This window comes from Sarcophilus harrisii, chromosome 2, assembly GCF_902635505.1.
Source record: "Sarcophilus harrisii chromosome 2, mSarHar1.11, whole genome shotgun sequence".
In the NCBI taxonomy this organism is placed as follows: domain Eukaryota; kingdom Metazoa; phylum Chordata; class Mammalia; order Dasyuromorphia; family Dasyuridae; genus Sarcophilus; species Sarcophilus harrisii.
Window position 1 is genome coordinate 372,281,820 of NC_045427.1, and position 16,929 is coordinate 372,298,748.

At 44.6% G+C, this 16,929-nt stretch overlaps 1 protein-coding gene across 7 annotated transcripts in view; it reads left to right on the top strand.

Moving 5' to 3' along the window:
• The window catches only part of CXXC5 (CXXC finger protein 5), a 51,132-nt gene that overhangs the window by 22,653 nt on the left and 11,550 nt on the right, over positions 1-16,929 (top strand). Inside the window, exons 1-2 of one of the 7 annotated variants that reach the window (XM_031953379.1) lie at positions 13,508-15,617; positions 16,501-16,684. The exons of 3 other annotated variants lie outside the window; for them this stretch is intronic. The gene's annotated coding sequence lies outside the window, so the exon portion shown is untranslated. Of the gene's footprint in view, positions 1-13,507; positions 16,755-16,929 lie in introns of those variants that run through there. 3 more of the 7 variants (XM_031953378.1, XM_031953377.1, XM_012550874.3) reach the window with 3 other exon arrangements.

The window sequence follows — 16,929 nt, forward strand, 5'->3', positions numbered from 1 at the left end:
CCTTAAAGACACATACAATTCATAGATTTAAAGAATCTCTGAATTGATAAAATCAGTATATTCATGGGTAGAGTTATTGTCACTACCACCTTTTAAATGTTTAATAATAATCACCATCATAGCAGCTGGCATTTATGTAGATTTCTAAAGCTCTCATAAGTTTTATCTGCTTCTGTACAAGGACAGAACCCCCTCCTCCGGGCAACCCCATGCTCGCTCTTGTGCTGCTTGCTGGCTCCCTGGGATTATTCAGGTACAAGTTGTTTTTATAGATTCCTGTTTCTGCTCTCCTGGTCTCTGACCTTCAGAATCACTCCATCTAAGGCCATCTGACTGGTAGGGAAGTGGTGGGCTCCTCTCTTTCCCTTTCCCTCTCTCTCCATGCCTGTGTGCTAGCTAATTAATCTTGGCCCCTTTGGGAAATTAGAACGCCATGGCGGCCGAGTAAACAGTGTACCGCCTCGCCAGGCTGAGGTGACCCTGCTGATGGGTTTGAGGGGGCAGGAGTGCGACTGAGGAAAGGGGGTTTAAACTGCCTGCTGGCCTCTCATAACCACCTCTTTTTTTCACTGAGCCTTCAAAAATGTGTTCAGGGATTTAAATTTCTCCTTTCTTCACCTAGTATTTCTGCCTTGCCTATCCCTCTCGCTCTTCTACTCCACCCCTTTCTAGGGAAGCCAGCCAGCCCTGTTTGGGAAGAAACCAATGTCTTCAGTCCAGCCCCCTAATTAAGGGGTGGGAAGATGATTGTGTCAGTCCTGGTCCTATTCTCTGCCCATCACCACTTCATGATATAGATAGAATTATGGAGTTTTGCTCTGGGAATTAATTTAGAAAAGTTAATTAATTGAAGACTTTAGGTGCTGCTTGACCCACCATGCTTAGCCTGTCCTACTGACATTGTTGAAGTTAATTTGCCTACAGCAAATATCTCTTGTCCACTCCTACAACAAACTAGACCTGAGGTTTCCATGTTCCTGCTTTCCCTCTCTCTCAGCCTCCTTAGATCATTCACGTGTTTTTGGATCTAGACCAGGGTTTATGTATGGAAGAGTGGGTGATGTAATGATGATCACTGTGTTGGACCTAGGTTTAAGTCTCACTTGTAGTACAGACTTTTTTTCTGGAGAAAATTATTTCTTTTTCCTGAACCTCAGTTTCCTCATCTGTCAAACTAGATGATCTTCAAGGTTTCTTCCAAGTTCTAGTTTTTTATATAATAACTTTTTTTGTTTAGGCAATTGGGGTTAAATAATTTGCAAATTCTGAATTTTTTTTAAAAAATTACTGGAGGGAGGGGAGCTGGGTAGTAAAGTAGATACTTCCTGGCCCTGGGGTCAGGAAGATCAGAGTTCAAATCTAGCTTAGACACTTGATTTATGACCCTGAGAAGTTACTTAACCTCCATTCCTGTCCTCTCTCCCCCAACGATTACTGGGGACCACTTTTAGAGTTGGCCTTGATCTTTTGCTTTTCCCTTGCCACTCCCTACAAAAACTAGTGTTCTCCTTTAGCCATACTTCCCCTTCCCCATACTTAAAGACACAGTGTCTGGGTAGTTTTTCTTCTCTGCTTTCCCTGAAATCCTTTCCTACTTTCCCAGAATCCTGGGGATGGAGTTCACACTGAGAACCTGAGGCAGGGAGGCAAGCTGATTTGGTTGTCATGGGCAACAGAGTGAACATGGCTGCTGGCCTCATGATGCAAACCCCACTATCTGGATTCACCCCAGCAGTAAGAAAACCCTGGTGTTCTTGAGAGGGAATTTGGAGCTGGATCTGGTGGCTTATAGGTTCAATTTGGATGTACTGTGGACAAAGCATCATACTGAAATGAGTATTTCCCTGAAGGGAGAGAGAGTGGTGGTTAAAAGGTGGTTCCCACAGGGTTTGGAGATACACTCTAAGTTACTTCTTTAGCTCCTACCTCAGGCTTTCCCAGCTTTATTTGTGCCCTTAAGCCATTTCTCCTCCCTATGGTCAGTTCAGTCATACCCCATTTCAACAGCCTCCTTCCAAATATATGACCTCTTTTAACTGGTTCCTCATTCCTATAATCCAGGTCTGAGAAGTAAATCCTATAAAAGGCATTCAGCTGAAAGAATTTATCATTCCTTTGAGTAAGGGATGGCACAGCAGATAGAGTACTAGACTTAGAAGTAGGAAGACCTGAATTCAGAACTAACCTGACACTTATTATCCAGGTAAGCCTGGGTAAGTTAACGCAGCCTGCCTCATTTTCCTCATCTGTAAAATTGAGATAATAATAGCATCTACCTCCCAGGATTGTTGTAAGGATAAAGAGATATTTGTAAAGTGCTTTGCAAACCTTAAGTGCATTATATAAATGTTAGATATTATTATTAGTATCATATTGGCTGTTCACCAGAGTCACCAGCAGAGCAAGGCCTGTCCAGCATTCTTTGGGATGATACCCTTTTCCATAGCTCAATGATCCACTGATAAATCCTAGGCTATTAATTAGAATGGTAGAGTTGGGAGATATCTTAGGGATTGTATAGGTCAACCTTTTCATTTTTCATAAATCAAGGCCCATAGGGGTCAATTAAGTAATCAAGGTCATAGAGGCTACTACCTCTGTGGCAGATCCAAGTGTTTGGATGCCAAGTTCTGCTTTCTTGTAATTCTCATACTTTCTCCCTACCATTGACCCAGAACTCTCTTAAGAAGATATCAATTCCCCACTGTAGTTATTGCCCAAACATCTTTTGGAGTTTGAGATAGGAGGCTTCAACACTAAGAGGGAGTCTAGGATGCGTGGGTACTGCTCTGAGTGGAAGGAACTTGGGCAGTGAGTGCAAAGAGCTGCTTCCCTGATCTTCCTCAGATCCATTCAGGTGCTTGACAAGCTAGGTGTCCCTTAAGTCCTTAAGAGGACAAGTCTAGGCCTAGTCTGAACTTTGTGGGCCTCTCCTGTTCCCGGGGATGCTGGGTTGTCCTGATATATCCAGAAAAGAACCAGGGTCAGAGATTCACTTGGCCCCTTTGATCTTCATTCCCAAGTATTGATTGGAATCCTAGTTGTCCTGTCTATTATTAGATAACCATTATATGCTAAGTGCCGAGAATACATACATGAAAAGGAAACAGTTACTGTTCTTAAGAAACTTACATTCTATCAAAAGAAAACATGAACACGTAAGGAATACAAAGTAGTTACAATTTAATTCATGTTCACAGAAGGTGTCACATAGTATAGTGTTTAGTGCCAATAAGGCATGGGCACTGCAGAAATGTTTGGGGGCTTGTTGTATCACAATTGTTCATCAACAAGGGGCCAGTAGTATATAAGCCTGCCCCCTCCTCCCCCAGATGAGGAGTCCTCCCTGTATCTCAGAAAATTGTAGCTCCTATTTGTATAATATTTTAAGGTTTACAGAGCAACCCACCTCAAAATAACTCTGTGTGTAGAGAGGGTTAAATACTATTATGTTTATAATTACACTTATTTATATAATATATAATTATAAATATTATTGTAGATATTATCTATAAATAGATAAATATTGTTCCCACCATTTTGAACTTAAGGAAACAGTTATAAGCTAAAATGTCTTATTCAAGGTCACACTCAATCTGGTACTCTTTCCATGACATACTAGCCATGTAGTGATGTGGATATGCTTCCCAGGGAATTACTCCCTTTCTAATTTTTAAGTGACTTTAGGGGAGTAGTGTCTAACCTCCTTCTTGTCTGTGCAGATACCCCAGCATGAGATGGAAAAGGGAGCCACAGTTGTTATTCTATGTCCTGGAGGGATAGAAGTGTTTATGGAAGTGGAATAATCCTTTTGTTTCTTTTAACTCTTCAGAATGCTTTTATATTAATGCACTGTTCTTGAGAACATAATTAAAAACACACTGACCTGGGATTCAGGAAACCTGTGTTCAAATTCGGCCCCTTCCTTGCTGTGTTCAAATTCGGCCACTGCCTTTCTTTGACCCTCAAGGCAATAACATGTCTCATTTCCCCCCTCTGTTAAATGCAGATAAGGTTTCATCTTTAAGCTTCTACCTTATAGGGTTGTTGTAATGATTGATTTAGCCAATACTTTTTTCTTTTCCTCCTGTGCTCCTGTCCTCATCAAATCATCCTCTACAGAGTGAAAACAACAACAATGAGTTCAGCAAAATTTACCAACTGAGTCTTAAAATGTAGTCAGTTTTCTATACATCTTCAAAGAAAGGAGAAAGGTCAGTTAGGCCTTGTTGAGAGCCTTTGGACCATGTGCCATATATACAGTGATCAGATATCTTCAAGGTACTTATATTTACAGTCTACACAAATGATTATAATTTAAGAAAGACTAGCAAGTGCTTGAGAGGATAGGACTAAAGATATAAAGGAAAAAAATCAAGGAATCTGTTCAGAGAGCATCATCAGGTTGTCTAATTTGGCTATGATAGTGTTTGCAAAGGGAACTAGCGAAAGATAAGGTTTGAGAAATGTGGGTTAGGGGAAGAGCATGGAGGTAACCATATCAGAATAAGAAGTAGCAGTTGGAAGTCATGGAAGATTTTTAAGCTGAGGAATGACACAGTCAGATTTATGGCCATTAATCTTTTAGCCTGTGAGGAGATTTGAGGGATAGGGGAAAAAAATCCAAACAAAGCTAAACTAAAGATGTGATTGTGGAAATAGAGAAGGAAAAGGCTGAACTAAAAAAGTGGAGGTTGTATTCCAGAAATTCAGCACATGACTGGATGTGAGGGGGGAGAAGTTGTAAAACCTCGAGCCTGAATGACTAGACAGATGTTGGGCCCATCAGCAGAAATGAGGAGGTTAAGACTTGGTTTGGTAGGGCAGAAACATGAAAAGTTTGGCTTTGGATAGATGAGGTAATGGATATTAAACTCTTTGGAAAAATAGAGAACTCTCTCCAAGTGTGAGGTGGTGGTGTTCTTTGAGACCAGGTCCTTGGGAGGTGAAGCAGTCTTTCCAAGGTCATTCAGCTAATTGGTGATGAAGGCAATTATCAGAGCTCTGAGGGCATAGGGATGCTCATGTTTTTTCATTCCCCCTAGGATCTTGGATCTTCCTAGATCTGGATTTTGATTAGGTAATAACTTCTCCTTGAACATTGTATCATATTTTCCAAGGGGCTTGTGTGACCACTTTAATCTTGGGCATATAATCTTTGTTCTCTCTGAGCCTCAGTTTCCTCATTTGTCAGTTGTGGAGCTTAGAGAAATCAGATCCTCAGATCCGCCTTCCATTATAGCAAACCTATGAGGAGTTGACAGAACAAAGATTTTCCCCCCTTCCCCCTGCCATTATATAGTTGAAATGGAGACTCATTGTCGGGAAGGGAATTACCCAAGATCACACCGTCAGTAAGCGGGGACTGAAATTTAGCTCTCTTAACCTTCATGTTCTGTTCTGCAGCATCCACAATTAGGACTTCATCTAGAATGATTCCCTCCCTCTTAACCTTCTGGAAAATTCTGATGTCCGCTCCATCTTTCCTTTCTCCCTTGACTGATAGCTAGGTTTCAGTAGCAAATACCCTTGCATCTTCTCTCTTCCAGGGTCACTTTCGCATGCTCTGCTTCTCTGGCACCCCTCCCTAAGGAAACCTAACCCAAGTTCCTTTCCCCCCACCCATCAAACCAAAATAGCCTTTGCCTGCCAGCGCTTGGGGCCAGCTCTTCTTTGGGACCCTGGGCACCTGATGTTTCATTTCATCTGCCAAGGAGGCCAGAAGAGGGGGAAGAGCAGAAAAGGAGAAATTGGAGTATGCTAAAGCTGGAAAGGACCTTAGAAGTCATCCCATTCCAGAAGAGTGGGAAGGAAAAGAGAAGTGAAAGCCATTTTAAAAAGGGATGGTTCCTCTCTAGACTTGGTTGGACTACGGGGGTCAGAATAAATGTGTGTTGGAGAGAGTTGTGGTCACCAGAAGCCAGACTCATTTTTGGTTGCCTGGTAGGAGGGGGCAGAATAGAGGTGAGAAAGGAAGCTGTGTAGAGGGTGGGTGCAGCATGATGTTAGGGCATGAGAAGGTGGGGGTCCCCAGATCATAAAAGGAGGGGTTGCTGCTAGTAGTGAGGAATGGGTAGAACTGAGAATGAAATAGTTTGTGACTGGCCTGCTCTTAGGGAAATAAATATAGTCTTATGGAATAAAGCCTGGATTTTGCATGGGCCTGAAAAACCCACCTCTGACCTCAGGCTACTTTGGTCTATTTGTTCATTGAAGAATATAAAAAGGTATCATCTATACCTTTATTCAACTTTTTTTTTTCCCTGAGGCAATTGAGGTTAAGTGACTTGTGCAGGATCACACAGCCAGGAAGTGTTAAGTGTCTGAGACGAGATTTAAACTCAGGTTCTCCTGACTTCAGGTCTGATGCTCTATTCACTGCACCACCTAAGTGCCCCCTATTCAACCATTTTTTAAAAAAATAAACAATTCTTTTTTAGTATTGCTGTTGGAAAAATTACATGTAAAGATAATTTTCAATATTCATTTTTGTAAGCTTTTGAATTTCAAATTTTTTTCTCCCTCCCACCCTTATCTCCCCCTTCCCCAAGACAACAAGCAATCTGATATAGATTATACAAGTACAATCATTAAATAATCTCTTAATAACATAATTCAGTTCTATAAAACCACAATGATAACCCCTAATAGGACCCTTCCTTTTAACAAAGAAGACAAAACAAGCCAGCCCATTGGCCATGCTTGACAGCGTGTGCTTCATTCCATACTTCATGTCTACTACCTCTCTGCTGAGAGAATGGAATTATGTACTAAGCTCTCTGGGAAGTTAAGAGGACCATTGCTATATTGGTCAGAGTTTTGACATTTTTCAAAGTTATTTTCTTTTACATTGGTATATTTGTCATTGTCCTGCTATTTCTCACAGAAAATCTGATATGGTGAGTTCGAAAGATGCCTTTGGATCAGTATTAGCTTATGCTTTTTTCAGACCCTGGAAAACTTTTCTCGCCATTCTTGCAGATAGGGTAACCTCTCCCCTATGGCTCTCTCACACTTTTGTAGTCCTGCTAATAATAATAATAATAATGTTCTATTAATAAGGTAAATATATTCTATGAAAATACATTAGTCATTTTTATTTATTGTCTTTACATCACCCAAAGTCCCTCCTATATCCCTTCCAAATCCCAGAAAGCCATTCTCACATGAAAAAGAAAATAGGTGACTTTTTAAAGGTCCTTTTCGACCCTGAGTTCTTGCTGTATATTAGAATTGAAAGAGATCTTCAGTATTTTATAGACTAGGCCAATTTTACTGATAAAGAGATGGCAGCCAGTGAAGGGAAGGCTCAAAAATCTTGTCTTGATGGCAATTCCGGTCCCTTGAATGAGGATCCTACTCATTCTTCTTAGATGGGAACTAAAATTGGGGGGAGCACACCTCTCAATGTATATCCAAATTACCTTGTTTTTTTAGGAGAGAGTGAACTCGACCTTTGTTTTCACAGTGGTCCAGGAGTGTGGTATTAGGAATGCCTTGGTACCAAAGGAAAAGAGTGTCTTCTTATGTGAGAATGAAGTTTTTTGGGTTGTAAAGTGTCCATCTTTATACCCTTTCAAACTTATCTTTATTATTATCTGTCTTATCTCTCCCTCCCTCTCCTTCCCAAACTAGCCTTCCCCAGATTTTCACCCCTTTACCTCAAATGCATTTTTAGCCAGCTACTAACCACAAACAACTTTGGATCATGGTCTCTGTGCTAGGACCTCCTCCCCTCGTATTGCCTATGAGTGCCTTGGATATATTGAGGAGTGGAAGGCAGTGGGGTAAAGCTCCTTCCAAATTCCCTTCTGTCCCCATCTTTCGGACCTTGGGGGCCATGAATCATTTATGAGGGAAAATGAAGCCAATTAGGAACAAACTTTGAACACGGCTAATTGAGGTGCCTACTGGCACCATAGGAATTAAAGGAGCCAGTGTTCTGGTAGAGAATTTCCGCTGGCCTCGGGAAATGGCCATAGAGACGAGATGCTTAGGGCTCTTCCTCCCCATCATATTTTCTCTTTCTCGTTTTCCAGTATGCTCTCACATCCCTTAGCAGATCCTGTGTTTGCAGCTTTTCCCCTTCCCCCCGCCCGACCCCAGAAACCCCAGGCCCTGCTGTGGACATTTGTGAGAGGCTGTTCCCCTGGTTGTTTCTGTAAGAGCTTGAGGCTCAGGCTCCCAAGTCCCGGTGAAATCCCAAGCTGGCTAATTAGGCTCTACTCCCTATCCCAACATCCCCCCCACCCCACCCCCTCCTGCTTGCTCTGCTTTTTCCTCCAGGCCTGAAGTGTTGGCATGCTGTTCCCGGACACCATTCTGGGAGAGAGCAGCAGCCTTGCTGTGCCCCAGAGCTGGTTGCATTTCTGGGGGCGGGGAGCCCTTTCCAGCTGGGACTGGATTAGTCTGGGGGTGGCCGGGGAGTTATGGATCCAAGAAGACTGTTCCATTGCTGAGGATTTCAGAGACTGAGGATGGGGTCTTCCACCCCATGCCATTCTTTCCAGTCACCTAAGTCATGCTATCAGAGGGCGCAACCTTTGGGTGTGCCCTTGGAGCCCAGTAGTGATTTGGGCTGGGTGCTCCTATGTTGTGTGTTTTGGAAACAGTGCCAGGCAGGGGAGTGACTGACTCCAGATGAGAACACGATGGAGCCCTGGAGAGAGGAAAGGGTCAGAGTGATTTCATAAAGAGAGGTGAAGTCATCTTCAAACCGTTGTAGGGGGTTGGTATGAATTTGTTGATTATAGGGGAAAGATTTCTGGAGAAGGAAAGAGCAGACTAGCACCTTAGGGGTCGGTAGAGAGAAAATTGAGTTATAAATGCCTTCTGTTTCCTTTAGCCAGAGGAATGGGGCTTGAGATCCTGGACAGGCCAGGGTAGAGGGAGTTTGTCTGGGATGGAAGTCCCTAAGGGGACTCTATCCCCTAATAATCAGATGGCCCTAAACTGCCCTGGTTTTGGTCAATTTGATCTTTGTAAAAGCTGAAATCTGGGGATGTTATTTTTGTTTTCGCAAATGAAATGTTATAAGCTTGGGTTTTTTCCATGGTTATATTAGCAGGTGGGATTTTTCTTGGGGGGAGGGAGAGGTTCTGATGTGGTATCCCCTCCCGCCTCTTCCTGTGAGCTCACACTCTTTTCTCTTCCTCTAATGATTTTTTAATTATGTAGTCAGTGTGCTGAATCACTGATCTTCCTCTGGGCACCTCCAGCCTAGCATCTCCTTACCCATCCTAGTTCCTTCTCAGGTCTCCCATCCCTCCCCTAACCCTGATTTCTCCCTCCCCCTCCAAATATATGATATTAGGAATAGGCTTCTTCTCTTCTCCACTTTGTGGTTCAGAGGTTTTCAACATGACCAGGATGTTCCTTGATGGTAGATGAGTAGTATAGGGTAAGAAAGGTGGAGTTAGGTGAAGAAAAAGAGATGCTGGAGGAGACAGGGTTCTCTTCTGGAGGAATGGTGCATATAGACCTGGTAGGGCTTGGGGGGACCGACATTGAGGGGGGCATTCCCTATGCTTCATCCACTGCCCTCTGCCGCCCTGTCACTGGCACCAACTGGCAGAGCTGATTCTCATTCTCATTGTGCCAGCTGCAGCACTCACAGCCTCCCTCCCATCTCGGTGGGGTGGAAGATTCAGCTGCTCTTGCCCGACTGCAGGGCTGCGGGCCTGGCCAAATGCAGAGGCTGTCCATCTTTCCATCTGTTCCCAGTTCATTTTAGGGGCTAGAGTTCTCCCAGACTAGAGCAAGATCTATTTTCCTTATATTTTGTGTGATCCTTCACATCCACACGTCCACATAGTGGATCACACACTGCTACTCACAGTTACATGTGCATACAAGCACAGGTGTTTGTGCTCAGTCTTCATTACACACACTATACTTGTCCATAGTCACATACTTAGGCACATGAACCTTAACAGTACATGCAAATATGCAGGCACCTCAGCTTACACAAACAATCACACATGCAGAAGATGTGATCCACCAGCAATCACATGCAGTTCCACACACATGAACCCCAAACACAAGCCATTTAGACAGTCATTCAGGTCCACAAATGAAAAAATCTCACAGAAACATAGCATGTTAGTGCTGGAAAGAACCTCAAAAACAGTCTATTCCAACCACTCGTTTAATGGATGGGAAAACAGAGGCCCATCATACTAAATGCTGATTCTCTCTCCTTATGTGTGCTTTTCTCTCTCTGTCTCTCTCTCTCTGTCTCTCTCTCTCTCTCACACACACACACACACACACACACACACACACACTGCTAGCATCCCACTTCCAGCTAATAATAGAGGGCTTCCCAATGAATTGTGGAGAAGAGGACAGAGGAAATGATGAGTTGACCTCAGCCTTTTTGCTTATGGAAGGTGACCTCTCTTCTTCAGCTGTGAGTCACTGGGTCCAAGGGCAGATGAGGTAGAATCCTCTGTCTGGGTGAAATGTCTAGGCTAAAGGAAGTATTCCTTTGGTTGCAGAAGCCTTGAGAAGCACTATGAACTTTTTTCTCTGATCCGCTTCTCTGTCTCTGTCTCTGTCTCTCTTTCTGTCTCTGTCTCTTTCTCTCTCCTTCTGTCTCTCTCTTTTTCTCCCTCTCTGTCCCTCTCCCTCTCTCTCTCTCTCCCCCCTTCCCTCCCCTCCAGGCCATCTCTCATTTATGGCCCTGCCTTTGACTCAGTGACCAGGTTAGGCTTTGGCTGTGAAAGAGAGCAAGCAGGAAAATCTGGGATGATTCCTAGGCTGCCAGTCCTGAGTTGTGCAGTAGTGTTGCTTTGGGCTGGTGGGAGGGTAGGAAGGGAAAGAGGGCAGCAGTTTTCTCCGGCTTCTCTCCAGGGCATCAGCGCCGTGGCATCTGTCAAGGTCAGATAGCGAAGGCCGGAAAGAACCGGCTCTCGACTCGAGCCTCCCTGTGCTGGGCGGGCAAGCTGGCCTCGCGGCCCCTCTTGGCTCATTATTTTTGTGCTCCCGAGGCCAGAGCAACACCTCCCTCCCTCCCTCCCTCCTTCCACTAGGCCTGCAGTCTGGGGGCTTTTGTTTTCTCGTTATTTCTCTAGCTCCAGCCGCAGAGGCCCTAGCCCACAGATGTGGCAGTGGACTAAACCTGCCAGGGAAAGCTGTTAAGGCCACAGACAATTATCGTCATTGGCCGTTGTAGGTGGTGGGCGAAGAACACGTCCACTGGCCAAGGGGGAGTGTGTTTTCTTCCTAGGTAGGTAGACTATGGCCCCATTCCCCATTGCTGCCAAGTAGGGGGTGGGAGCAGGTGGCCAAGAGACCACCTGGCTATCAGGGTTTGTGTGCATTCTTGCCTTTCAGCTGCCAAGACTTTTGGTCTCATTTTGTAGGAGGGGGAAAATCATGCCAGAGGAGAGATGGTCATAGCTAGCTCAGGTGACCCTTCTGTCCTAGAAATAAATCACAGCTTACTCTCCCTGGCCCCTCTTCTTCACAAATATAACCTCATTTAAGTAAAGTAAAAAAACCCTTGACTGAATGGGGAAATAGGCACAGGAATGGACATCCAAAACCCTAGCTTCCCCATTCTTGTGCCCTCATTTCCCCATCCAGTGAATTCTTGCCAACCTACTTCATGTCTGGGAGACACAGCCTGGTTCCTGCAAGCTGGAGCCTCCCCAGATTCCAGTCCTTCCCTACCTTCTCCTTCCCTATTTTCCCTCTTTCCCCCACTTCCAATCGAAGCATTTCACATTTGCAAAATTTCCCTTGTATCCTGGAAAGACTAATTACTCATCTATCATAAACTTCTCTCTGTGTCCCTCTCACAGTGGCCCCCGTAGCATGGCAAGGAACCACAAACCTCCATCCCAAAGACACAGATAACAAGTGGATACTTTTCCACTTAAAAACATACACACCAGTGCTGTGGGTTTTGGGCACTGTTAGGCCCTGCCATGTACAATAAATCCCTCTTAGTCTGTGGATTATTGACCCGATAGAGCGTGGCTGCCCTGTCAGGCCTCCGGGCAGGGTACAGCCAGCTCTTCCGCCAGCATCATGGGTGTGTGTGTGTGTGTGTGTGTGTGTGTGTGCGTTTGTGTGTGCGTGTGTGTGTGCGCCTTGTATGAGCCCCTTGTGTTTCTGAGCAAAAATTTCCAGAGGATTTTTTCCAGGCCAGCCGTGTGCTCTGCTACTGATAGGGAAATCTGAGTCTCACAGCAACTTTCCCCCAATTCCCTTTCCTGTACCCTCTGGCTGCAGCCTGCCTTAGGGATTCACAGCCAAAAACCTACCCCCTCCTCTTTCCTATTTCTAAAGTCCCATATGTTAGATTCTGGAAGGGAGCTGGTACCAATGGCCAACATGGAGGGGTACCCATCTCTCTCTTTGTCTCTCTGTCTCTTTCTTCCCACCTGTGTTCACTCAACTAGTGTTTGGGTCCAGGAACCTGGCAATAAATCCAGAGGAAACTGATAACCTGTATCAGTCAGCCTCGCTGGAATCACTTGGATCAGCTTCCTAAAGCTGCTTCTCCCCGGCTCCAGCAGTCTTTCTCTTTTCTACCCAGCCAGACTAGTTGGAACTTCCTAGGCCAAGGTCCCTGCCTTTTTATTTCTTGCCCTTCCTCCCCACCACCCCCACTCTTTCTCTGGGAGCCTCTTCCTATAGTGACTGAGGAAATCTCCTAGGTTGGAATGGGATTCTCATCCCTTTCACCCTGTGACCCAGCATACCCTGATAAGGGGGATGGGGGTGGTTGCTGGACAAGAAAGGGGGCAGGAGCAGCTGGAGGCCTTGTGTGATGGCTAAGACTGATTCTTCCCATTCCTCACCCCCCCAGGAAACTCAAAACCCAAAACCCAGGGCTGTGGCAAAGCAATGCAGCTCTTGTACAATGAGAGCTTGTGTGGAGCCTGCTGGGGTAGCCTGTGGGATGCTGGGGGAGGAGAACAAGTGGTGTTTCCCTGCTGTTTGACTTCCTGCAGAGACATCCAGCCACCACCTCCTCCTCTTCCTCCTCCCAGAGCTGCTATCCCAGCTACTCCTGCACCTCCTCCCCTCCCCACTCTCTGGAGGAAAGACCAAGGAGAGGCTAGGTATGGGGGTTCAGTCTGGCTCTGCTATTGATAGTACGAGTTTGGGCAAGTCATTTTCTTCTATGACCCTTAGGTCTTTTATGCAAAATGTAGAGGTTGGATTTGATGTTTTTTAAGGCTTCTTTCAGCTCCAACTTGCTATGAGATCATAGAATCAGTGTTCTAGAGTTGGAGGAGACTTCAGAGGTGTTTAATTCTCTCATTTTCAGATAAGAAAATCAGGGCCCTTGTTGGTTAAGGGACATATCCAAGATCACCCAGATCCTATCAGAGATGTGATTTGAATCCAGGTCCTCCAACTCCTTTCCTTTATACTCCCTCCCCTCCCCCCATTAATAATAGTTTTTTATTTTCAAAATACATGCAAAGATAGTTTTCAACATTCATCTTTGCAAAACATTATTTTTTTTTTAATACTAAAGAGTAGAGGGATGCTTTTTTTCTTCAGTACATTCCCCACTGGCCTATAATACTCTGCTATTTAAGGAACTTGAGGTTATTAGGATCAGATGATCAGACAGTCACCTATCCTTTAGTGGAAGGGATACTGATCATTAGGACATTGAAGATCCTGAAGGACCACTTCTTTATCCCCTAACCTGAGCTCCCACCATGGCATTGTGGGTAAAGGGCTGGACATAGAGTCAAGAAAATCTGTGTTTGAGGGGCAGCTTGATGGCACAATGGACAAATCACCAGCCCCGGAGTCAGGAGGATTTGTATTCAAATCTGGCCTTAGACAGTTAACATTTTCCAGTTTTGTGACTCTGGGTAAGTCACTTAACTCCAGTTGCCTCGCAAAAAGAGAAAATCTATGTTTGAATCCTTACACATCTTAGAAACAGATGTGGAACCTTGAGGAAGTCACTTAATCTGTCTGCTTCAATTTCCTTATCTATAAAATGGGGATCCCAACAACTTGTTCCTTACAAGCTTGTTGTGAGGATCAAATAAATGAATGTGGATTAACTACTTTGAAAACCTTAAACAGTTATACAAATGCCAGCTCTTTTTCTTTCAACAATGATTCTGGATCCTGATAGAGAACTTGTATCCATGGGTTCTAGGTAAAAATTTTGAAGACTGTTGGATAGTGATGGCAGTATAAGAGACTGGTAATGAGATAGTATGGGTGTTCTGCTCTTGGCTGTACCCAACTGAGATGATGTGTGGCCTTGAGCCACTTCTGTGGACTTCATTTTTTTCTTTTATAAAATGGAGGAAATGATTTTGGTTTTACCTGTCTTACAGTGGGGACTTTGGGAAGACCCAGTGAAAGTGTGTATGTTAGTATGTGTTCTGAAAAGACCCAAGTGTTGAGTGGCTTTTCTAATATTGGGTACCGATCCTCCCTTCATCAGGGTTCTAAAGGTCCTGGGGGAGTACAGGGACTATTTCTAAAGTGTCCCACCCCCACTTCAGTCCTGTTGTTCAACTCTCAATGTTGGCCTTGCATGCCTCTGGGGGACCAAGGGACTTCTTTATTCTTGTGGTCTTGGCTATTAACTGGTAATTCATTTTGACCAAGTATCTGAAGTTAAAGCCTTATGTGGACATGATTGCTCTAGTTCTAGAAGAGGGGTTCTGAGAGAGATGTTGGTCATAAAGTCCTTGGGTCTAAATATGACCTTGAGGTAGACTTGCCAGCTGCCAAACCTACGCATTTCCACGTGCCTCTGTCTTTCTTTGTGGCTTTCTTCCATGGGAAGTTTTCAGAATAGAATCAGGTATCAGTGAGGGATGAAACATATACATTGTTACTCAGCCCAATCCATCCAACTAGTGCTGCACGAAGCTACCATTCCTGTCTATTCCTCGGTCCAGTTTGCTCTGCTATGCCCAGTTCAGTGTATGTGTTCAACATTTCTTTGTGGGGATCGTTATCTTAGTAGGACCACAAACTAAGGAAACTGAGAAGGGATGGGACTTGACCTTAGCCCAAAAGATTTCGGACCAGGGGGAAGGGAGTAAAGAGTGTTGGTGGGGAGATAGCTCAGGGGAGGAGAAATAATATGGGCAAGTGCATAAGGAGATGGGGGGGCATGTTTAGTAGACTGGAGGCATGGACTAATTTGGTTTGAACAAAGCTAGTTTTAGAATGAAAGTGCGAGACACCAAGCTAGGCAGGTGAGTTGGGACCATATTATACAGGACATTTGTGTGTCAGCTTAGGTTTTGTTTTTGATTTGGTAGAGACTGGGGATCATCTTAGGGGACATTATGTAGTCAGAGCTGTACATTAAGAGGATCCATCAGATTGTGGGGTACAGGATGGAGTGAGAGAGTTGTCTAGGCTAGGAATAGAGATGAAGATGAGAGAGAAAAAAGTCTGGAGGAGACCTACCCAACCACTTTACCCATTACATCAGCACTAGCATTATGACATCATTGGCGTAGCGTTCCAAACACCAGGACAGCGCTCTATTCACACAGGGCCGATGTTGTCCCCTTCCTCTGCTCCCCAAAGCCCTGTAGTACAGAATCCCTGGGTAGGAGCCCTGTCCACAGCTCTCCCTGGAACATTGGGAGTTGACTGCCAAGGTAAATTTCCAATCCCAGCTCCCTCTGGGGCTTGGAGGTCCCTCTAGGGATTCTTTTGAGGGTCTAACCTTTCTTTTTTTGGAGGTGACTCACACAGAAGGTTAGTTATCGCTGACAGAGAGCATTTAGAAGCGAAGAAGGAAACGCTGGAAGGCACTTCTCCATTCTGTGCCCTCCTGCAGAGCCCATTCAGATCTTTTTATTGGGAAGTCAGGGATGAATGTCCCCATTTCTCAGATAGAGAATCCAAGACCTTGAGAAATGCCATGATGTAGCAGACAATGCCTCAGAATGTGTCAGGCGGAGCTAGAATGACATCCAGACCTCCCCCATCCTGTAACCTAATCTCATTTCCCTTGTCTCTGGGTTTGGTTTTAGAGCTAAATATAGGACTCTAATGGGTTTGGGGGTTTCCCTAGGGGGTCCTACCTTATGAATTGATCCTGGGAAGGGAGTTTATTGAGTGGAAGAGCAGAAGAAGCTTAATATAGTGAAAAAAATGCCAGATTTGGAATCGAGGAACCTGAATTTGAATTCTAGCCTTATTATTGTGATTTTAGGCAAGTTGTAAAACTTAAGTTCTTTGAGCCTCTATTTCTTTATCTATACAATTAGGGGGTTTCATTTGATGCTTCCTAGGCTCCTGTGCTTCTAAATCTTACAGGCCTCTGAAGTTATGATGCTAGGATTGCAGATGGGACTTGTTGCTATGGTTTTACTTGGTGCAAATGACTAGGAAAAAGGGCACTAAAATGTCCCTCCTAGAAATGAGCCTTTAAGGACGAGATTTTATAGAGTTAGGGATGGGGAAGAGAGGGTGTAATCTCACCAAATTGTTCAGGAAGTAATCCTTCTAAGTCTGATGTTCACCCTTTTTCTGCAGTTCCACCAATGAGGCTCAACTTGCAGGAGGAGACCCATCCCACTGCCAGGCCCTGACACCAGGAACTCCCCTGGATGGTCCAGGACTGACACCCCATCCCCACTCTCTTTCCCCCATCTACTCTGACTGATCTTCTTCTAGCTGGGAGCCCCTGCAACTGGTGTGAAGAGCTTCGTAGAGGGAGGTGGGTATCTTCTGGCACTGAAGTCCAGAGGAGGAAGGGCAAAGATCAAGAAAGACAGAAAGGATCAAAGGTGACTGCACAGCTTCTGAACAGCATTGTGCCTAAAGTGTGATTGAGAGACATAGTTGAGGACTAGGACCCTGAAAGAAAGGGAGGAAAATGGTGGGTTGGCCTTTCTGTAGTAGGGAAGAGGGAATCTTTTTCAAAGCAGGGTTGAAAGGCCATTCCTTTTCTGGGTCTTCAGA